Source organism: Capsicum annuum, chromosome 1 (assembly GCF_002878395.1).
Source record: "Capsicum annuum cultivar UCD-10X-F1 chromosome 1, UCD10Xv1.1, whole genome shotgun sequence".
Classification (NCBI taxonomy): Eukaryota; Viridiplantae; Streptophyta; class Magnoliopsida; order Solanales; family Solanaceae; genus Capsicum; species Capsicum annuum.
The window spans coordinates 208554554-208579319 of NC_061111.1; positions in this window are offsets into that span (position 1 = coordinate 208554554).

Here is a 24766-nt window from a genome sequence, read left to right on the forward strand (position 1 = left end):
ATCCTTCACACTTATAACCTAAGATACAATAAGCATGCAATAATCTTTCCTCAACATGAAATATTTACTTTCTTCCATCTAAATAATTATTCATCACCGCTATCATAACTTTAAGGGAAGGTCACTGAAAGGTTAGAACATGAGGATATGAAAAATGAAAGGATACTATATGTAACTTGACACTTAACTGAGGCCTGAAAAATAAAGTTTCCATGTCATAGATTCATTACAGAGATCAAAACTGAGGATATACATGACATAATCTGAATTTCATTGATCATTAGCAGTTTAGCATGAATACCTAGAATTTAACATACTATAAATAATTAGTACATAAGTCTTGAGCTGCATGATCTGAGTTGAGAGTTCATAAATTTCATGGTATATGATTCGTACTACTAAGTGAACTGGAACAGCTCATACTAAGGACTGGAAGTGTACATGATTCTATTGAAAGAGCATGAATATGAGTTATTATCATGGAACTGGCATGTAAGGCATGAGTAGATAACGTGATGACTGAAAAACTTTGCACTGGGATAAGAATAGGTTGGGCATCATCCTCACTTACTGTTGCTCTATAACATACTAGCACCACTACTAGAATATGAGAGCCTTACTTGGTTACTTGTTCTATCATCTCCCCCTTAGCTTTAAGCCATCATTCTAACTCTGTAGACTTTTTTAAACTCTCTAAACTAAACTGGAATCACTTTACTATGAGTTCACACCATCTAGAGCTTCAAATCTTCTTTCTATTAGCTTAATCTTTAAAGATTCAAACTTAGGTTCTAACACTTAACATGGATATCCCCAAATCTTCAATGAACTATACTAAATTCCTTCATAGCCTAGTAACATCACATTTAAACGATGAGAATTACCTTTACACCAACGTACCCAACATCAATAACATATAACTTCAAATTAACAAACCAAAATTCTAGCATACACTATTTCAAGCCTACTTATTTACATTCATACAACTAGCCCCGAGGATACATAATCTACTAAAAACAAATAAACAATATTCCTATTTTACTGTTGTTAAACTTCTAGGTTCATGCTTCTAACTCAAGTTCAATGCAATGATATGATTTTTAGAAGGAATATGAGGGCACATCTGACTTTGGCTTAGTGCACGATTTTCATGAACATGAATAAAGTCCTCAAACTTTGGAACTTAAAATCATAGTTGGGATAATTTTGAGCCTGTACTCAATCCCATAACTATCTGTAGGGACTGTACGAGAAAATTCTATATGTAGGTATTTAAGCTTCGTTGTTTTGGTCACCTTAAAAATAAGGCAGAGTTGACATGAATGGAGCAAGATGAGGATTTGTATAAATTTCTTTGAGAATACTTCTATTGAATGATTTAAGATATTAAAGAAGGGAAACATTTCCTAAATGCCCATAGCCTCTCGAAGAATGGTACAGACGTCTCCGTACAATTCTGCAAGACTCTATTGGACACGGTGTCATAGACTCCCTAGGACACGTAAAATTTGGGATAAGATACCAAGTTTTTCATGACTCGATATTACCCCATAGTCATAACACGGTGATTGGAACCACAAGTGATCCCAAACTAACCCATGAAATGGCATACTATTGAGCAACTAATTTATAATATAATAAATAGCTGGTTCTGCTGTGCGGAAATATAATCATGAAAATATTTGGGTAAAATATAATACAGATACAATTTACAATCTGATAAAACTAAAGAGAGAACTAAAATTATATAACTAACTCTGACTGACATCTATGAAACCTTTACTATACTGACTATAGATAGTTGGGAAACGCATCAAACCACCACTAATCAATACATATGAATAATAAAAATAAAATACACAAAAATATAACTAGAGTCCCCAAAATAGGAGAACTCATCACCTGCTGGATGGAAATCGTTACTGTCTGATCATGATGTATGAGCTACAGTTGGTACCTACATTATGAAACAATGTAGCTAGACAAATAGATATGTGTAACGGTACTTCTTGAATGTACTGAGTAAGAGGGGGTGAATGCAATAAGTAAATTTGAGTAGGTACATAATATTAAAACATGCTTGCTAAGTGCAAGTAGACGCACCAAGAGACTAAAATCAACTAAAATATGAAGTAGCTTAAATCATGAGTAACAAACATAATTTGATAAGCTGGTGAATCTCTATACATAGTTTCTTAAAATTGTACTTTTGTAGAATAAGTAGAACTGAGACAAGTAAAAAGAAAAACAAGGATACCATATAAATACTGAATATGAAACTATGTGGTGGAAACAAACATAACTTGAGGGTATGAATATACTAATATATTGTGCATGAATGCATCAACATAAAAAATCAAAAATAACATATGCTAAGATGATCTGATTAACTGACTGACTAATAGTTTAATACTGATTATTTAAAACTAAACTGTACTTACTCTAAATGACTAGACTAAAACTGTGGTGTACTATGCATATAAGATAAGAATTAACTAAAAAACATGACATAACTGAGAATGAATGAATGAAAACTATAATATATTAGAATCCAAGACCAAGAATAAATCTACAATCCTAAATAAGTCTGTAATCTGAATAACTAAAATCTGTATAAATGAATAACTATAATCTTTATGCTTTGGTCAAGCAAACCTGATCTGAATATATATTGAATATTGTACTATGTCTATGGGAGCTATCATGTAACCGACATAAACCATGTGAGCTATCATGGAGTCTAACGTCTGACCCATGTTAAGGAGGATTATTCTATACTTTCCATCGAAGTAGAACCTAAACTAGAGTGATCACTAAACTGAGCTCAAAATGGGTACGGGTAAATACTCTCTGGTGAGGCCCCTAAATCTATGGTAGCACATAGTTTCCAGGGAAGTAGGATGAGCTAAACTCACATTTCCCATTCGGTGATAAATCGTACTCCTAACTGAAAGACACTAAAATACTAACTAGTGCATGCACTTAAGATGATAAGATAAGCTCAGGTCATGGTATTCTGAAAACATCAGTGCATACAAATTCTCAGGTAATTATTAGCGTATAAACTGATACTGGAACTAAAACTAGACTGAATTTAATCAAACATGATTTCATGATTGATAGTGCTCATTATTATCATAATAACTTATTAAATAGGAATAAATCATAGTTTAACTAAATCATACTTAAAAATCTAAAAAATTATGTAAAACACATAGGTATTTTGTTTTGATAGTAGGCCAGCATTGAATGACCATAAAGCATGATATCAACACATTAAACTATAGTATAGGAATCATTGTTCAAAAATATATAAAGAATAGACACTTCATCAGACACATGGGAATCATGAACTTAAATATGGGAAATCAGCATGATTACACGGCTAATATCATAACTTGACATTATAACATGAGATTCACTTGGATATGTGTAACTCCTCGAGTATGCACCCCGGATGCCACATGGTGCTTGTGGACCCAAAGGACCACAAGCTATACTATGAATGATATCTATTGTGAGCACTGAGTAACAATACTTTAATAAATGCAGAAAAATAGGTGGAAATGCCATAAGGTTAAAGAATTGAAATACTGATAAAGAATACCAATAGTAATAATAATTTGTATAACTGAATACTGTCTGAAAGTCTAGTCTGAAAGCCTCTATCTGTCTAAATATGGAATTGATTGGACAAGTCCCAAACTAACTTCTACTACTGAAATAAACTGAATATTGAAATAATGAAATGATATAATAACTTTGTCCTCGAACTATGAGGACTCACCCCTAGGTTTGCTACTGATAGTCTTGGCTGCTAAGTACGGTCAGTAGCCCGTGTATCTAAACCTATGATATAAAACATCATAGCATAAAAGAAAAGGTATGCATCAGTACCTTGAATATACTGGTAAGCTAACTAAGGTAGGATGATATGCAAGGGTTCATGTGAATGAACAATAACTGACTGAATAACATCAACACAACTGAATGAGAGTACACGTAAAATTGAAACTGATGAAACACTGATGATGCAATACTATGCACATATCTACATATACTTTGTCTAAGATCATAGTAACACTGGGTATTTCGTTCTGATAACTGAATAAATGAAATATTAGTTTACTGATAACTGTATCACTAATAGGTCGGTAACTATTTTTGACATTCCTGATTCTACAGAATTTACTTGAGTTCTATACTGAGATTGAAACTATAACTGTGGGAGGTAATCATTTAATCGACATGCCCCTTCTCTAAACTGATTTGGGGTCTAACCTATAACCACAGTTGGAGGGTGTCAGTACCGTGCCATGAGTAAAGACAAGCTGAAGAGTCACCCTCAGTCTGGCAAGTGCTTTGAATGAGAATGGTGGTACCCTTAACTGGTTGGTAAAACACCTCATCAATCGTCAACTAGCAGGTTGATGTCTCAACCTACACTGCTACGTAGTTTTGGAACACAAGGACTGCTTCTAAGGATCACACCTTCTACTATAGATAGATGAGTCCCTATCATTGGGTTCACTCGGTGCTGAATCCTACTCCAACTAAAATGATACCAAACTGATATCTAAACTGTTCTAGGCTAGTCTGAACTATTATTGATCATGTCAACTAACTAAATAGGACTGATTTTACTTAGAACTATAACTGATTGAGTGTTCTAAGTTGTATTTGCTAACTGGATATACTGAGTTCTATACCGACTGAATGCTACTGTACATGACATTAATAGGACTATTTTGAAGCTACTGTAATTCTAGGTAAACAGCTTGATAGTCGGGTATTAGATACCCCCAGGTCATGATAACATGAAAAGTAAAGCATAGTGTGATCTTGAAAGCATCATAATGCTCATAACTCATTCATAGAGAAATTTTATCAAACGTTTGTAAGCTATAAGCTTTGACATATGCTAGCATGTCATGATTTCCCTATTTCATCCACATGAGCAATTTATCAAACACTTGGGGAACATAATATTAATTAACATGTAGGCATCATGATTTCAAATTCCAACATACAAATTTAAGGGCTTTAACATGAATTCACATAATACTACACACATGTCAAATAAAATAACATGAAGCTTATAATAAATCATGAATTAGAAACCCAATTAACATTATAATAATGAATACATTCAAGCCCAACATAGCATTTATGAATTCAATAAACTTAAAGTTTTAAAAGAGGATCTTGAACTCCAAGGGTGGAAGGAAACCCTTGGATAAACATCTAACATACCTTAGCGCTTGAATTCCTGAATATTGATGATGAATTTCTTGGATCTTGATCTTGACCTTGATAGGTTAGGGTTTTCTCTTGAGAGAATGGGAGAGAAAGTTAGTGTATTTTTCTTATTAAGGGATGAATCTCATGTTTTGGGGGATCATTAAGGGTGGTAAAATAACCCAAATACCCTTCTAGATGTGGGCTTTTATTAACTGAAAGTGTGACCAATGACGCACAGACCAATGCGCTGCATTATTGGTATCAATGCGATGACCAACATGTCACGTCTAGTTCATGTATTTTCACTAGAATTACACTAAAAGTTATGGGAAAATTAACCATCACCGCGATGGGCGACGCGACGCATCGAGATCGCGTCAACCCACTGTTTTTGTCACCTGAACATGGTTCAAACGAGGTCCGAAAAATCCAAAACTCACGTGAAGTTACCAACTGACATTCCTGATCTTGAATAAACCTAAAAATAGATACTTTAAGGTCATAAGGATTGTGAAATAGGATCGCCAACTTACGAGGGCTAAATTACTTCTAAGTATAAATACTTAGCTGAAATTTCTAAGTTTGGGATCTTTTTTAAAGCTTTAATGGACTGAGTTAAGACTAGAATTTTTTGGGGTCTTACAATATCTTTCCTTGGGAACATTCATCCTCGAATGAGATGCACTAAGCGGAGAGTACTGATAGACTAAATTTATATACTGAACATGCATAAGTGATGCGTGATTATATGATTGAAAGTATGGATATACTAAGATTTTATACTGAACATACATAACTGAAGCATGACTAAGTTCTGAAAACATTACACATGACTGAGTTGTTTCATGAAGGTATGCATGATATAAAAATGTTATGCAACTGAACCAATATAGAGTTGTAAAGGTAATCTGAGCATGGAACTGAATAAATTCAAGAAAAACTATTACCTTGAGGTGATTCTGAGTTAACAGAGAATATCTGAGGATACTTGGTCCATATATCTGCTTCTACTTCCCAAGTAGCTCCCTTAATAGTCTGATTCTGCCAAAAAACGTTATCTAACAGAACTTTTTTGTTCCTTAATCTACAAACCTGATCGTTTAGAATTTTGATTGGGACCTCCTCATAAGAGAGACTACTCTAAAAATCTATACCCTCTAAAGTGACTACAACTGTTGGGTCTCTTATGCACTTATTTAGCAAGAAGAAATAAACACTAGATGTACTGAAGCTAAGTCTAAAGGTAACACAAGCTCGTAATCTACCTTTTCGAAATGGCTGAGAATTTGGTAAGGACCGACATATTGGGGATTGAGTTTCCCCTTCTTGCTAAACCTCTTCACCCCTTGCATAGGAGATACTTTCAAATACGCATAGTCGCTAATATCAAACTCGATATCCTTTCTTCGCATATCATTATATGATCTCTGTCGGCTCTGAGCTGTCTTAAGCCTTTCCCTGATCAACTTAACTTTTTCTAAGGTGTCAAATACCAAGTCAGGTGCTACCATTGCAGCCTCACCCACTTCAAACCAACCAATGGTAGATCTACCTCTCCTCTCATAAAGCTCCTAAAAAGGAGCCATCTGAATGGTGAAATGATAACTATTATTATATGTGAACTCAATCAAAGGCATGTGGTCATCCCAACTACCCATAAAGTCAATGGCACACGCCCTTAACATATCTTCCAAAGTCTAAATGGTCCTTTCTACTGTACTTAGGTAAACTTGATACCAAGACCCTTTTGGAAGGCTTTCCAATAGTGAGAGGTGAACTACATACCTCTATCTGAGATAATGGACAATAGAACTCCATGCAATCTGACAAACTCTCTAACATAGATCTTAGCACAATCCTTGGCTGAATAAGAGGTATGAACTGGTAAGAAATGAGCTTATTGGGTCATCTTATCTACAATAACCCAAATTAAATCATGCAGACGATGAGTAAAGGGAAAACCCATCATGAAGTCCATGTTCACTTTCTCCCACTTCCACGTAGGGATACTAAACTCTTGCATGGAACCACTAGGTTTTTAGTGCTCAATTTTAACCTGCTAACACGTAGACCACTTAGCCACAAAGTTTGCAATGTATCTCTTCATCCCACTCCACTAGCAAACCTCCTACAAATCGCGTTACATCTTAGTGGCCCATAGATGAATAGAGTAACGCACACTGTACACTTCTATAAGAATTTATTTCCTTAAGTCATCTACACCTGCCATGCGTAATTGACCATGGCAATATAACACACCATCTTTCCCTTAAGATAAAACCTCTACTTTCTAATCTCTGACTGGCTATTTCAACTTGACTAAACTGGGATCTCTTTCCTGCTTTTCTTTACTTTGGAAACCAAAGATTATTTTGAACTATTCTGCACCCACACACTTCCCTCTACTAAATTGACTAAGCGGACACCTAGTCGGGTAAGCTACTGAAGTTACTGAACTAACTTATTCTTATTATCCTCCATGTGAGGAACACTACCCATAGACACCCTACTGAGAGTATCAACCACTACATTGGCCTTGATCGGGAGATATAGGACACTCATGTCATACTCTTTCAACAAATCTAACCACCTCCTCTGACGTAGTTTTAGATCTTTTTGAGAAAACACATAATGCAGGATTTTGTGGTCTGTGAACCCATCCACATGTACCCCATATAAATAATGCCCCTAAATCTTTAAGGAAAACACTATAGCTGCTAACTCAAGATCATAAGTTGGATATTTCTTTTCATGGGGCTTAAGCTGTCTAGAGGCATCATAACACACCCTAAACCAACTTTGGAAGAATCATAATATACCATTAACCATCTGGTAAAGTCAAAACTGGGGCTGTAGTGAGTCGATTCTTTAAATCCTAAAAACTTTTCTCACAAGAACTTGACCACTAGAATTTGACTTTCTTCTGAGTCAATATGGACATAGGGGATGCAATTTATGAGAATCCCTCGACAAACCATTGGTAATAGCTAGCCAAACCCAAGAAACTCTAGATATCTGATGGAGAGATAGGTTTGGGCTAGTTTTAAACTGCTTTGGTTTTTGGCGAATCCACTCTAATGCTATCACTGAAAACTATATAGCTAAGGAAAGCTACTGACCTTAGCCAAAATTTACTTTTACTTCATTTGGTGAACAACTAATAGGCTCTGAGGGTCTGTAGCACTATTCTGAGATGGTATGCATGTTTATGTTCACTGTGGGAGTAGACAACAATGACATCAATGAAGACTATGATGAACATGTCCAAGTACTGCTTAAACACGCGATTTATCAAGTCCATAGAGGCTGTTGGACCATTGGTAAGACAAAATAACTTGACTAAGAATTTGAAGTGTCCATACAAGAGAAGTAATTGGCGCCATAAAGTTGGTCAAACAAGTCATTAATTCTTGGAAGTGGATATTTTTTCTTGACCGTGACTTTATTTAACTGATGGTAGTCTATACACATCCTGAGAGAACCGACTTTCTTACGCACGAATAGAACTGGTACACCCCAAGAAGACAAGATGGGTCTGATGAATCCCTTATCTAGGAGATCCTTTAATTGTTCTTTAAATTTTTGAGTTCTTCTTGAGCTATTCTGTATGGTGAAATAAAGATAGGCTGAGTATCTAGAAGAAGATCTATTCCAAAGTCAATTTGCCTTTCAGAAGGGATTCTAGAAAGATCTCTAGGAAACACATCTAGGAATTCACATGCTACTGATACTGAGTCAAGATTAGGGGTCTGCAAACTAGAGTCTTGAACTCAAATGAGATAATAGACATATTCCCTAGATATCATTTTTCTTTCCCTAAGGTAAAATATAAGCTAACCCGTAAGTGCTAAAGTACTACCTCTCTATTCGAGGATAGGTTCATTCAGAATCTAAAAACGGATAATTCAGTTTCTACAATCTACTGAAGCATAGCATAAATAAAGCCAATCCATGCCGAGAATGATATCAGAATCTACCATCTCTAATTCTACTAAGTCTATTGAATTAACTTTCTAAGATACCATAATCGGACAGTTCTTGTATACCCGTTGGGCTATGATAGATTTACCCACTGGGGTAGAAACTAAGAAAGGCTCTACTAGGATTTCGAGACTGACTCTAATGTTAACAGATACATATGGAGTTACAAAGGACAAATAATCTCCTTGGTCTAGAAAAGAATGAACATATAAATGACAAACTTAAAATGTACCAGTGACCACATCATGAGAACTTTCTTGATCCTGTCGGGACTGAAGTGCATAGAGTCTATTTGGGCGCTGCCTACTAGGGGCACTGGAAGTGGCACCCTACTAATTTGGGCGATCGGACTAAGCTAAAGGATGATTATACTAACTCTGAGAACCTGACTGGGAACAATCTCTGAGCCTATGGCCTAGCTTCCCATATCCAAAACATATATCACTGCTAGCACTATAGACACCCTAGTGGTTTCTACCATATTTCTAGTAAAGACTGTTTCTTCAAGCACTACTAACACTATCCTAAGGTTTAGGGCCTAGTGCCCTATCTTTATTATCGTCTCTGATTTTTAGAAATGGAGAACTGGCTGAGGATAGAGATGGAATGGAAGATTTTAGGTAGAAATAAAAATGATTCCCACCCTCTGATTTTGGCTGAATGAAGCTAAAGCTACCTATTTTAGCTCTCTTGTTCTCCATCTCCTTATCCCAATTCTTAGTCTACTCTATTTGCTGAGCATGGACCATGAACTTTGATATATATCTCCTTAATAAGCATTGTGGTCCTACACTTCTTGACCACACTGTTAGACACGCCATACACAAACATACTCACCTTAGATCAGCTATGTGCTACCATATGAGGAGCATATCTGGCTAGCATAATAAACTTGAGAGAATACTATTTCACTATCATATTGCCCTACTTTAGATTAATAAACTACAACAGTTTTGCTTCTCTCAACTTTAGTAGGAAGAACCTGTCCAAAAAAGCAGTGGCAAACTCATCCTATTCTCTAGGCCCTGCATCTACGGCCCTCTATAATGCTCCGAGTCTGTACCCCGGATGTTACACGGTGCTCATGATCTCGAAGGACCATAAGATAACCAATGACTAGTACTTGCTGTAATAACTGAATTATAATACTATAAAAATATAGAAATTAGGTAAAAACTTACCATAAGGTTCAATACTGAATTAAAACTTAATAAGGTCTAACAAGACAAAAACTGTAACATCTACCTAAAACTATTCTAGTCTGAAAAGCCTCTACTGTCTGAATCATAGAGTTGATGGGACAAGCCCCCAACTAACTCCAACTACTAAAAACTATACTAATAAATCAACATACTGAAGAAAATACTCATGTCCTCAAACTACAAGGCATCACCACTAACTTTGACTACTGAAGATCTGAACTGCTAAGGGTGCTCGGGAACCCATATGTCTGAACCTATGATGTAAGACATCATAGCATAAGAGAAAAGTATGTGTCAGTACTTTGAATATACTGCTATGCAAAGTGAGGTAGACTAAAATTCATAACTTCATATGCATGAATAATATTGATTGAAAAACATGATCATAACTAAATGAGAGTACATGCATGAATACATAAACTGTAACTGAGATCATAATAACACTTGATAATGGGTTCTAAGTACTGAGTAATTAATATATGAGTTTACTAATATTATGTTACTGATAGCTGAATGACAGTATCTTACAGTCCTAATTTTGTGGAACTGTGTTGCATTCCTTACTAAACTGAGTGACTATGTTTGCTAGTCCTGATTTTCGTAGAACTGATCTGAGTTCTATTATGAAGACTGAAACTGACACTGTGGGAGGTAATCATCTAATCGACATGCCCCTTTTTGAATAGATTGGGGTCCAACCTATAACCCAGTTGGAAGGGTGTCAGTACCGTGCCATGGGTAAAGGCAAGCTATGAGTTAACCATGTCTAACAAGAAGCTCTTTTGCCATCCCTCGCTGGCAGGAAAACTCAAATGAGATGCATCAACCCTTATAATATCTGGTTGGAAAATATCAAAACCAATGTTGGCTATGTGTTCTGTAATACAGGGATTGCTAATAAGGGTCAAACCCTCTCTTATGATAGAAATGCCCCTATCCCTGGGTTTTCTCGATATTGAATCCTACTCCTAACTGAATAGACACTGAACTAATTTATAGAGTTTACTAGGATGGACAAAACCATTACTGATTTTACTATTTAACTGAACTAAACTGAGTTTATTGGATTCCCTTAACTAATAAAGTACTACTAAGTTCTATCAATTTATTGAGTTCTGAATTGAATATTAAACTATACTGGACATGATACTGAGTCTACTGAGATTTCCTAAGTCCTGTAACTAACTGAGTGCACTACTGATCTTAATGTGACTGAATTCTACTAATTGAGGCATTACAGAGATTATTCTGAGACTGACACTAACTCTAGGTAAATAGCTAAATTGTCGGGTATTAAATACACCCAGGACTTGATAGCATGAAAAGTAAAGCATCATATGTTCTTGCATAGCAGAAAAATGCACACTTCTTTATGATGTTTCTATAGAGGCATTTTATGAAACACTTGCATGGCATAGTATATGCACATAATACTAAACAACATTTGAGAATCATGATTCAATTCTAATTTCATAATTTCAAGGGTTTAATCATGGATTCACACAAATCTACACACATAATAATCTATTACACATAAATCGTGTAATAAATCATGAAATAGGAATCTAATTCAAATAATAATCAGAAATACACAAATTAAAATTATGAATATAATAAATTTAGACTACTTGAGGTTTAAAAGAGTTTCTTGGTCTCCAAGGGTGGAAGGAACCCTTGGATGAACACTTCACATACCTTGGTTGATAACTTCTTAAAGATTAATGGTGAGATCTTAAGCCTTAAATTTGAAATTCAATCACCTAGGGTTTTTGTTCTTGAGAAATATGTGAAATATTGAGTGTAAGTTGCAAATAGAAGGCTAAATTTCGTGTTTTGGTGGGCTGAAGGACGTGGGGAAAGACCCAAACTCCCTTAAGGACGCGGCTTTTTGAAGACTAAAAATTGAACTGTCAATGTGCAGATCGTTGTGCCACATCATTGGCATCAGCATGATGGCCAACATGTCGCATCGAGTCAGCATGGGTCACTGCAATTTGCAATAAACTGAGGGAAATTTTTATCTATAGATACGATAGATGATGCAATTCTTTGATGTTACGTTGACTCACTATTTAGTAACTCAAACATGGTCTAAACGAGGTCCAAAAAATCTAAAATTAATCTAAAGGATGATATTTTAAGGTCATAAGAGTCATGAAATAGAATTGAAAATCTATGAAGGCTAAAATAATACTAAGTCTGAATACTTAGCTAAAATTTTCTATGTCTGGGACCCCTTAACAAGCTTTCAGGGACTGAGTTAAGCTTAGGATTTTGTGAGGTCTTACAAAATCTCCCCCTTGGGAACATTCTCCTTGAATAAGGCTGATTAAACTGAAAATGCTGATAGACTATATCTAGCCACTGGACATGCACAACTAAAACATGATTTCATGAATGAAGTTACTAATATACTGAATTATCATACTGAACATGCATATCTAATACATGTGTACATAGCTGAACATAATTCATGAATGCATAACTGGGATTACTGATAAGCTGAGTTTATATACTGAACATGTATGTCTGATGCTTGAGTACATGACTAAACTAATTCGTGAATGCATTAGTGAGTATGAAATGTTAACTGATTCCGAGTTGGTAGCTATATCTAAATATGGGACTAAGTAAATTCAAAGGAAAACTGTTACCTTGGGTTGAATATGAGTTTACGGAGAAGAGCTAAGGATACTTGGTCCATATGTCTGCTTCTACTTCCCAAGTATCTCCCTCAATAGACTGATTCCGCCAAAGAAATTTGACTAGAGGGACTTTTTTATTCCGCAGTCTATGAATCTGATAGTCAGGGATTTCGACTAGAATCTCTTTATAAGGGAGGTTGTTCTGAACATCTATGCCCTCTATAGGGACTACAACTGTTGGGTGCCCTATGCATTTCTTTAGCAAGGAGACATGGCACACTAGATGCACTGAAGCTAAGTCTTAAGGCAACTCAAACTCATAAGCTACCTTTTTTAAATGGCTGAGAATTCAATAAGGACCTACATATCGGGAACTGAGTTTCCGCTTTTTTCCAAAACTCTTCATGCCTTTCATAGGAGTGATTTTCAAATACACAAAATCACCAATCTATAACTTGAGATCCTTTTGGAATACATCTACATATGATTTCTATTAGCTCTGAGCTATCCTAAGACTTTCCCTGATTAAATGGACTTACTATAAGGTGTCAACAAATAAGTCAGGCTCACTACTGTGGTCTTACCTACTTCAAACAAACCAATAAGAGATCTACACCTTCTCCCATAAAGCATCTCAAACGGGGCCATCTGAATGCTTGAATGATAGTTGTTGTTTTATGAGACTTCAATCAAAGGCAAGTGGTCAGTCCTACTACCTTTAAAGTCTATCGCAAATGCTCGCAACATATCCTCTAAAGTTTGAATCATGCTTTTTCTTAACCATCTATCTGATGGTGAAAGGTTATACTAAGATGAACATAGGTATCGAGACCCTTTTGGAATGCCTTCTAGAAATGAAAGGTGAACTGGGTACCTCTATCTGAGTTAATGGACAATGAAACACTGTGCAATCTGACCAACTCCCTGATATTGAGTTTGGCATAATCCTCGACTAAATATGAGGTATGGACTGGTAAGAAAGATGCTGATTTGGTTACCCTATCTACAATGACCCAAATTGAATAATACTGGCGACGAGTATGAGGCCAACCCATCACAAATTCAATGTTCACTTCTTCCCATTTCTAGGGGGATGCTGAAATCCTCAATAGACCTACTAGGGTTCTGATGCTCAATCTTAACTTATTGCCATATTGAGCACTTAGCCTCAAACTCTGTAATATCTCTCTTCATCCCACTTTACCAATAGATTTCACACAAATCATGGTACATCTTAGTGGCCCCTTGATGAATAGAGTAACTCATACCATGTGCTTCTGCAAGAATTCACTGCCTTAATTCATCTACACCTAGACCATATAGTTGACACTGGCAGCACAACACACTATCTCCCCTTTAGGATAAAACCTCTATCTTCTGATATCTAACTGATTCCTTTAACTTAACTAGACTGGGATCCCTATCCTTTTTTTCTTTACCTCTAAAACAAAGGATAATTCAAAACTACTCTGCACCCACACACTACCTTTTGATGAATCGACTAAGCGAACACCTAGTTGGGTAAGCTGATGAACTTCTTGGGTTAACTTTCTCTTACAATACAAGACACTTATGTTGTAGTCCTTCAACAACTCCTACAACTTTATTTTATGAAGGTTAGATCTTTTTGAGAGAATACATACTGCAGGCTCTTATGGTCTATGAACACATCAACGTTCAATCCATACAAACAGTCCCTCCAAATCTTTAAGGCAAATACTACTGCTGCTAACTCAAGATCATAAGTTGAATAGTTCTTTTCATGGGGCTTAAGCTATCTAGAGGCATAGTCTATAACCTTACCTCTATACATGAGGACATAACCCAAACCTACTATAGATATGTCATAATATACAACAAAATCATCTATACCATTCTGTAAGGAAAGAATTGAGGCTGAGGTGAGTCAAGTCTTCAACTCCTAAAAACTCTTTTTGAAAGAATCTGACCACTAAAACTTGACTTTCTTTTGAGTCAATATTTACATAGGGGAAGCAATAGACAAAAATCCCTTAACAAACCATCGGTAATAGCTAGCCAAGCCCATAAAAATCCTGATACCTGATGGAGAAATAGGTTTAGGCCAGTTTCTCACTGCTTTGGTCTTTTTGGGATCAACTCTAATTCTATCACCAGAGATGATATGGCTTAGAAAATCTACTGAATATAAGACCCCACAAAATTCTAAGCTTTACTCAGTCCGTTAGAGCTTAAAAAGATGTCCCAGACTTAGAAACTTCAGCTAAGTGTTTACACTTAGAAACTTTTTTTATCCTTACAAGATGGCAATTTTATTTATCAAAACACACGACCCTTAAATTTTGATCTTTTAGTTGATTCATGATCATCTATGTCATTAGGTGTTCCCAGACAAATTTTGGATTTTTCGGACCACATTTAGACCATGTTTGAGGTCTCAAAATAGTAGACAATGAGATCTTGGTGCTCCACATTTCCTATCACATTGGTTAACATTGTTGTAGGTTTCCAGAGTCAAAAGTACTAACGCTCGACATGATCATGACACTACGCATCGGGTAACGTGTCAAAGCCATTGATGCGCTACGTTGACCAGTGTGTTGGCACCCAGTTTTCTAGTCATTTAAATAGTCATGACCCCAGGGATATTTTAGTCTTTTTCCCACTATTATATTACACTAAAACACGTGATTCAACTATATTTCACCCAAACTATATTGGTTTCTCTCAATTTCTCTCAAAAACAAGTTTAGGTTTTCCAATTGAATATCCAAATTCAAAAAAATTCCTCCGTCAATCTTCATAAAATCAAGAACTAAGGTATGTTAGATGTTGATTCTTGGGTTCCTTCCACCCAAGAAGTTCAAGAATCCTTTTCTAAATTTAAAGATTTTATATTTATGAGTTTTCAGGTTTCTTGTGAATTGAAATTAAAGTTTTTGTTGTTATTGAGTTTTAATTCATATTTTGTTTACAAAGTTTCAAGCTTTGATCCTAGTATGTGATGTTCATGATAAACCCCTTCAATATGCATGTTGATTTATGTAACTATGTTAATTAGGTGTATTGGATAAAGTATGCTCCCCATATGTTTGATAAAATGCTTATGTGATGGAAATAGAGTCATTATAGCATGTTAACAGGAAATCCCCAATTATGTATAAGTTAATCCATGCCAAGTGTTTGTTTAAAGACCTTGGTGAATCAATTATGATATGTTGCATGCATTCATACTCATGTGCATTCCTTATTGAATGAATTATGAGATAATAGTATGCACTCCCTATATATTTACATGTTTAACACTTCCAAATGCCTGAAAAGATGCCTCCTTGTGTTATGAATGATAGCCTATTACCATGTTATGTACAAGTTTTCCTATCTTGTATTAATTATTTTATCGAGTCCTACGGGTATTTATAGTTAACAAATTAGTTTTTTGTCAAGAACTAGTGTCATTTTCACGATAATCTTAGTCATGCCATAATTAGTAGTACTCTCAGTCAGTTATAGAACTTAGTAGAACTCAAATAGTTATAAAACTTAGGAAATCTCAATAATCTCAGTATCAATAGCATTCCAGCTTCGGTTCAGTAATCGATTCAGAACTCAGTAATATTTCATTAGTCAATAGAACTCAATGAATTAAGTTTAGTTTAGTCAAATAGGTACAATCAATAACAGTTCAGTAAAGCCTAGTATGAATTAGCAATTAGTTCAGTGTCTTCTAGTTGGGAGTAGGATTTAGCACCTAGCAAACCTAGGGATAAGGGATCACCCGCTAGATAGGACTGAGGTCCCTAGAAGCAATCCCTAAGTTCCAGAACTACATAGATAGCGTAGTCATAAGATGTCACCCGTTAGATAGAACTGACATACTTGGGGATCACCCGCTAGTACAGGACATATCTTAGGGGTCACCCGCTAGATTAGGACTGACTCCATAGTAGTTGTCTTTACCTGTGGCATAGTATTGACACCCTTCCATCAAGGTTTAAAGGTTGGACCCCGCTAGTTAGATTCGGCGCATGTCGGTTAGATGACTATCTTCCACAGTTTCAGCTTCAGAATTAGTCTCAGTGAAAGAACTCACTTAGTAGTGCAGATTCAAGACAATTAGATACAGTCACTCATTAGTATAATTAATAGATTCAGAGATCACTCTCTAGATAGGACTGATCTCAAATTTAGTCAAGCAGTATTAGTATCAGTACTAAAAGATTTAGAAATCACCCGTTTGATAGGACTGATCATCTAATACAGTCAATTAGTATCAAGTATCATTAGACTTAGAGATCAGCCGCTACATAGGACTAATATCAGATTTAGTTAGTCATCTTCATTATCAGTATAATTAGGGATCACCTGCTAGACAGGACTGATCTCAACCTCAGTCAATTAGATATTAGTAGCAGTAGACTTAGTTATCAGAAATCCACTTATTAGAATTAGGTATTCAGTGCTCCTATGATTTCAATTATAGTTTGTGTATTCATACATGTATCCTCATTTAGTATACTCAGATTATTTAGTCAGTATTATTCATGCATATGAACCCGTGTATTTAGCTTTACCTCCTTTAGCATACCAGTACATTCCATCATATTACGCATACTTTTCTGCGCTACGGTGTTTTATACCATAGGTTTAGAAGCATGAGATCCAGAGCACTCTTAGCTATTCATATCCAATCATCAACAGTAGACATAGCAGTGAGTCCTCATCATTCGAGGATAATCTTTATTTCATTATTCCATGAGATTTAGTATTTTAGTAGATGGAGTTAGTTGGGGCCCTGTCCTATTAACTCCACAGGGTAGACAGTTTAGAGGCTTTTCAGACAGATATACCAGTATTAAATTTTCAGTTGTATTTCAGATATTTGAACCTTATGCCAAGGTTCCCCCTGTTTTCTATATTTTTATAGTGTATTAATTAGTGCTCAGTTAGAGATACCAGTCAAGGGTTCGCTTTTGGTTTCTTGGGGATTATGAGCACTGTGTAGAATCCAGGATACCAGACTCAGGGAGTTATAAACTTGGTATCAGAGACTAAGGTTTAACAGTAACCTAGGAAGTCTAAAAATTCACATCTAGTAGAGTCTTATACATGGGTGTGTTGCTCACCACATTTATGTATTGGAGGCTATAAGATATTTTACAAACAGTTTTCTTTCTTTCAGTATTTATATTATGCGAGTGAGCATGAGCTCAAGTTAAGAATCTCAGTCTAATCCATTCTTTCTTTCATTTATTGAATATGCCTCCTTGCAGAGATAATTCCCGTAGAAATGATAACTAGCCACCTCAGCCCATAGATCCTATGAATAAGAATGTGTTACAGTTTCAGGAAACTTTTCAGTGCTAGCCCAAGCTGTGACAACCAATGCTCAGGGTAAATTTTAGGCTATAGCCCCACCTCATCAAGATAGGGTTTCAGCCGCAACTAGAATCAGAAAATTTATGAGAATGAAATAGCCATAATTCTTTGGGTCAATAACAGGTGAGGACCCATAATTTTATTTTAAGGAGGTGAAAAATATCACCCAGATTATTCATATGTCTTAAGAGGACAGTGTAGAATTGGCATCCTATAGGTTGAAAGATATTGTTCATGATTGGGTAGTGATGTGGAAGAAGAGTAGAGGAGAGGATGCAACCCTCTTGACTTGGCAGATATTTCAGGATGTGTCCTTAAATAAGTTTTTCCCACTCGAGATGAGGAAAGATAAGGTAAAATAGTTCATGAACCTAAGGCAAGGCTCAATGACAGTAAAGGAATATTACCTCAAGTTCAATCAGTTGTCTCAGTATGTTCCCGAGAAGATGGCTGACCCTAGATCAAGCATGAGTAAATTTGTGACCGGTGTGTCTGGATTGGTGGTTAAGAAGTGTAGGACTTCTATGCTCAATAGAGACACAGATCTTTATAGACTAATGATGCATGCTTAGCAGATTGGTAGAAAAAGCTAAGGAGAGAGAGAGAGTCAATAAGAAAGCCAGAATAGGTAGTTTTAGTTTTTCCCAGCCAGGGTCAGAGGGTAGTAACCGTTCTAAGCATAGTGAAAATTTTTTAGTCCCAACTTCTACCTCACTTAGTGCACTAGTACCAAAGTTCAGGGATGGGGCACCATGCTCCAAAGCCCAGGGTAGTGTGAGAAGTGAGCATACCTATCCACTCTATGAAGAATGTGGTAAAAAAACCCCTAGGTGCATGTATAGCAGGCAGTGAGGTATGTTTTCATTATGGTAAGCCAGGACACAGGCTGTGAGATTGTAGAGTTTTGTCTAAGAGGGGTAAAGATTTGCGTCATTAGGGGGCCACTTCTAGTACCACTAGTGGCAAGCATCAGAATAGATTTGATGCACTCCAGACCTGTCATGATCCGAAAAGTTCCCTAACATAGATTCGGGTATGTTATAAGTCCTTCATTTTCGTGATATGCTTTGTTAGATCTCTTGCTCCCATTTGAGCTTAATTTTTTAGCATGAGTTAGTCAGTAAGGCTAGTAATTTAGTTTAACAGTCAATAGTTACATTCATTTAGTTTGTTTTTCCTATCTTTCTATCTATACATATTATTAGAAATCTCAAGAATGAAACTATTCCAAGATCGAAAGTCCCAGTAGTTTCAAGATCAGCTCAGTTCCTATATCATGCATTAGCTTTAGATCCTAGATGTTTAGTTATTATCTAGTTCGTAGGTGCCTTATGCGCCGCCTTAATTTTCCCAGTATCTCAGTAAAGTAAGTGTTCTTAGAGGGACATAGTGTCCCAAGGGGGAGATACCCTATGATTCCCCGATGCTTTAATGTCTTTAAGCCCATTCAATTGCATGTTCAGATATTCCTTACAAAGTCAGTATCAGTTATTATTGCATATTCAGTCATGCATTGAAGCTTTATCTCAGTTAGATATACGTGCTTTAGATATGCATGCTCTGTAAAAGAAGATTAGCTTATCAATAATTTCAGTCATGCATTCATGATAATAGCTCAGTCAGTACCAATGCATTAGATATGTATGTTCAGTATAAAATTTTAGTATATCAATAGTTCAAGTCATATAGTCATGTTTCAGATGTTTATGTCCAGTAAGTAGGTTCAGTCTATCCGTATTTTCAGTCTAGTCAGTCCCATTTGAGGATGAATGTTCCCAAGAGGGAGATATTGTAAGACCCTATAAAATTCAAAGCTTTACTCTGTCCGTTAAAGCTTAAAAGAGCTCCCAAACTTAGAAACTTTATCCAAGTATTTACACTTAGAATATTTTTATTTAGCCTTCATAAGTTGGTAATCTTATTTCCCGACCTATCTGACCCTTAAATGTCGATCATTAAGTTAATTCATGATCAACTATGTTAGTAGGTGTTCCTGGTCAAGTTTCAGTTTTTTCGGACTGCATTTGGACCATGTTTGAGGTCTCAAAATAGTATACCAATTTGATCTCGATTCCCTGCGTCGCCTATCACATTGGTTAACATTGTAGCAGGTTGCCAGAGTCAAAAGTACTAAGGGTCGACGCAATCATGATGCGACATGTTGGGAATCACGTTGATTGAATCGACGCATCTCGTCGATCAGTGCGTCGACACCCGGTTTTATAGTCCTTAAAATAGCAGTGACTCCATTGTTATTTAAGTCCTTTTCCTACTCTTATATAACCTTAAAACACGTGTTTCAGCCATATTTCACCCAAACTATAGTGGTTTTTCTGAATTTCTTGCAAGAACAAGTTTAGTGTTTCCAATTAAAGATCCAAATTAAAGAAAATTCCTCCGTCAATCTTAATAAAATGAAGAATTAAGGTATGTTAGATGTTAATTCTTAGGTTCCTTCTACCCAAGAAGTTCAAGAATCCTTTTCTAAATTCAAAGATTATATATTTATGAGTTTTCATGATTCATATGAATTGAAATTGAAGTTTATGTTGTTATTGAGTTTTAATTTATGTTTTGTTTACAAAGTTCCAGGCTTTGATCTTAGTATGTGATATTTATGTGATGTTCATGATAAATCCCTTCAAGATGCATATTAATTGATGTAACCATGTTAATTAGGTGTATTGGATAAAGTATGCTCCCCATATATTTGATAAAATGCTTATGTGACGGAATAGAGTCATTATAGCATGTTGACAAGAAATCCCCAATTATGTATAAGTTAATGTGTACCAAGTGTTTATTGAAAGGCCTTAGTGAATGAATTATGATATGTTTCATGCATTCCTACCCATGTGCATTCCTTATTGAATGAATTATGAGATAATAGTATGCACTCCCTATACATTTACATGTTTAAGACTTTGAAGTGCTTGAAGTGATGCCTCATTGACTTTGTTGTGAATGATAGCCTATTGCCATGTTATGTACGAGTTGTCCTGTCTTGTATTATTTATGTTATCTAGTCCTGGGGGTATTTATACCCGACAAATTAGCTGCTTGTCGAGAGCTAGTGATAGTTTCATGATAATCTCAGTCATGCCAAGATTACTAGTACTCCCAGTCAGCTACAAAACTCAGTAGAACTCAGATAACTACAGAACTTAGTAAATCTTCATAATCTCCGTATCAATAACATTCCAGCTCCAGTTCAGTAATTAATTCAGAACTTAGTAATAATCTATCAGTCAATGGAACTCAGTCAATTCAGTTTAGCTCAGTTAAACAAGTACGATCAGTAATAGTTTAGTCAAACCTTGTATGAATTAGTAATTACTTCAGTGTCTTCCAGTTGGGAGTAGGATTCAGCTCCGAACGAACCTAGGGATGGGGGCTAACCCTCTAGATAGGACTCAGGTCCCTTGAAGAAATCCCTAAGTTCTATAACTACGTAGCTAGCATAGGCATGAGATGTCACCCATTAGATAGGACTAATATACACGGGGATCACCTGCTAGTACAGGACTAATATCAGGGATCACCCTCTAGATTAGGACTGACTCCATAGCAGTTGTCTTGACCCGTGGTATGGTATTGACACCCTTCCAACTGGAGTTACAGGTTGGACCCCACTAGTTCAAATTCAGGGCATGTTGATTAGATGACTACCTCCCACAGTCGCATCTTCAGAACTAGTCTCAATAAAAGAACTCATCTCTGTAGCACAGATTCAGGACTATTGGATACAGACACTCATTAGTACTGTCAATGGATTTAGATATCACCTGCTAGATAGGACTGATCTCAGATTTAGTCAAGCAGTATTAGTATCAGTACCAACAGATTTAGAGATGACCCATTATATAGGACTGATCTCAAATACACTCAATTAGTATCAAGTACCATTAGATTTAGAGATCAGCCACTAGATAAGAATGATCTCATATTCATTTAGTCATCTTCATCATCAGTATAATCAGGGATCACCCACAAGATAGGCTGATCTCAACCTTAGTCAATCGGATATCAGTATCAGTAGACTCAGTTATCAGAAATCAAGTTTTTAGAATTTGGTATTCAGTGTTCCTATGATTTTAATTATAGTTTGTACATTCATGCCTGTATCCTCATTTAGTATACTCAGAATATTTAATTACTATTGTTCATGCATATGAACCCCTGCATTTAGCCTTACCTACTCTAGCATACCAGTACATTCCATCGTACTAACGTATATTTTTCTGCGCTATGGTGTTTTATGTCATAGGTTCAAAAGTATGAGATCCAGAGCACCCTTAGCTATTCAGATTCAGTCAGCAGCAGCAGACGTAGCAGTGAGTCCTTATTATTTGAGGATAATATTTATTTTATTATCGCATGAGATTTTGTATTTTAGTAGATAGAGTAGTTGGTGTCCTATCCCATCGACTCCAAAGTGCAGACAGTTTAGAGGCTTTTCAAACAGATGTATCAGTATTTAGTTTTCATTTGTATTTTAGATATTTAAATCTTATGGCAAGTTTTCCACCAGTTTTCTTTATTTTTATAGTGTATTATTCAGTGCTAAGTTACTGAAGGGTTTGCTTGTGGTCCTTTGGGATTATGAGCATTGTGTAGTATCCGTGGTACAAGACACAGGGTGTTACAAACTTGGTATCAGAGCTAAATATTCAATAGTGTCCTAGGAAGTCTGAAAAGCCACATCTAGTAGAGTCTTGTTAATGGGTGTGTTGCTCGCCAAATTTATGTATAGGAGGCTATAAGATGTTTTAGGAACAGTTTCCCTTATTTATGTATTCATGTCGTGTGAGTGAGCATAAGCTCAAGTTATGACTCTCAGTCTAATCCATTCTTTCTTTCATTTATAGAATATGCCTCCTCGTAGAGATAATGCCCGTAAAAATAATAACTAGCCACCTCAGCCCATAGATCCTATGAATGAGAATGTATTACATGCAGAGTTTTGGGCATCTTTTCAAGTACTAGCCCAAGCTGTTACAACTAATGTTTAGGGTATCCGTCAGGCTGGAGCCCCACCTCAGCAAGAAGGGGATTCAGTCGCAGCTAGTATTAGAAATTTTATGAGAATGAACCTGCCATAATTCTTTGGTTCAGTAGCAGGTGAGGACCCATAGTTTTATCTGAAGGAGGTGAAAAAGATCACCTAGATTGTGCATGTGTCTTAAAAAGAGAGTGTAGAATTGGCATTCTATAGGTTGAAGGATGTTGCTCATGATTGGGTAGTGATGTGGAAAAAAAGTAGAAGAGAGGATGCAGCCCCCATGACATGGCGAACATTTTAGGATGCGCTCTTAGATAAGTTTTTCCCACTAGAGATAAAGGAAGCTAAGGTAAAAGAGTTCATGAACCTAAGGAAAGGCTCCATAACTGTGAAGGAGTATTGCCTCAAGTTCAATCAGTTGTCTAAGTATGTTCCCAATCAGATAGGTGACCCTAGATCAAGGATGAGTAAGTTTGTGACTGGTGTGTCTAGATTAGTGGTTAAGGAGTGTAGGACTACTATTATCAATAGAGACATGTATCTTTCTAGACTAATAATACATGCTCAGTAGATAGAGGTAGAAAAATCTAAGGAGAGAGAGAGAGGGTGAATAAGAAAGCCGGAACAAGTAGTTTTAGTTTTTCCCAGCCAGGGTCGCAGGGTGGTAACCATTTTAAGCATACTCAGAAGCTTTTAGTCCCAACTCCATAATTATCTAGTGCACCAGTACAAATTTTAGGGATGTCAATCTTGATGAGGTGCCAGAATCTAAAGCCTAGGGTAGTGAGAGAAGTGAGCGTACCTATCTGCTTTGTGAAAAATGTAGCAAGAACAACCTAGGTGCATATAGAGCAGGCAGTGAGGTATGTTTAGGTTGTGGTTAGCCAGACCACAGGTTGTGAGAGTGTAGAGTTTTGGCTCAGAGGGGTAAATATTTGCATCATTAAGGAGCCACTTCCAATATGATGTGTGAACTAATGCTAACATATTTGAGGTTTTTAACTAAGAATAATTGCGAAGTCTTAAGAAACTTTTGTCATTTTTTATTGGTTTATGCTTGATTTTTCAGTAGAAGCTAATATGACAGAGAACCAACAAGAATGGAATCAAAGAAGTTGAAATCAGAAGTAGATAGAGAAAAAGTATGGCTGATGACATTTTTGATAAGTCGTCATCCTTGTGATAAGCTATCAAATTCATCGTCTACCATAGATATAGAATTGGCCTAAGATTGAAAGCTATGATTACATTTGGTGATTGGTCATCAAGGATCTGATAAGATGTCAAGAATGCCGTCAACCTAAGGCAGCACACGAGAACTGAAGAAGAGACGACGA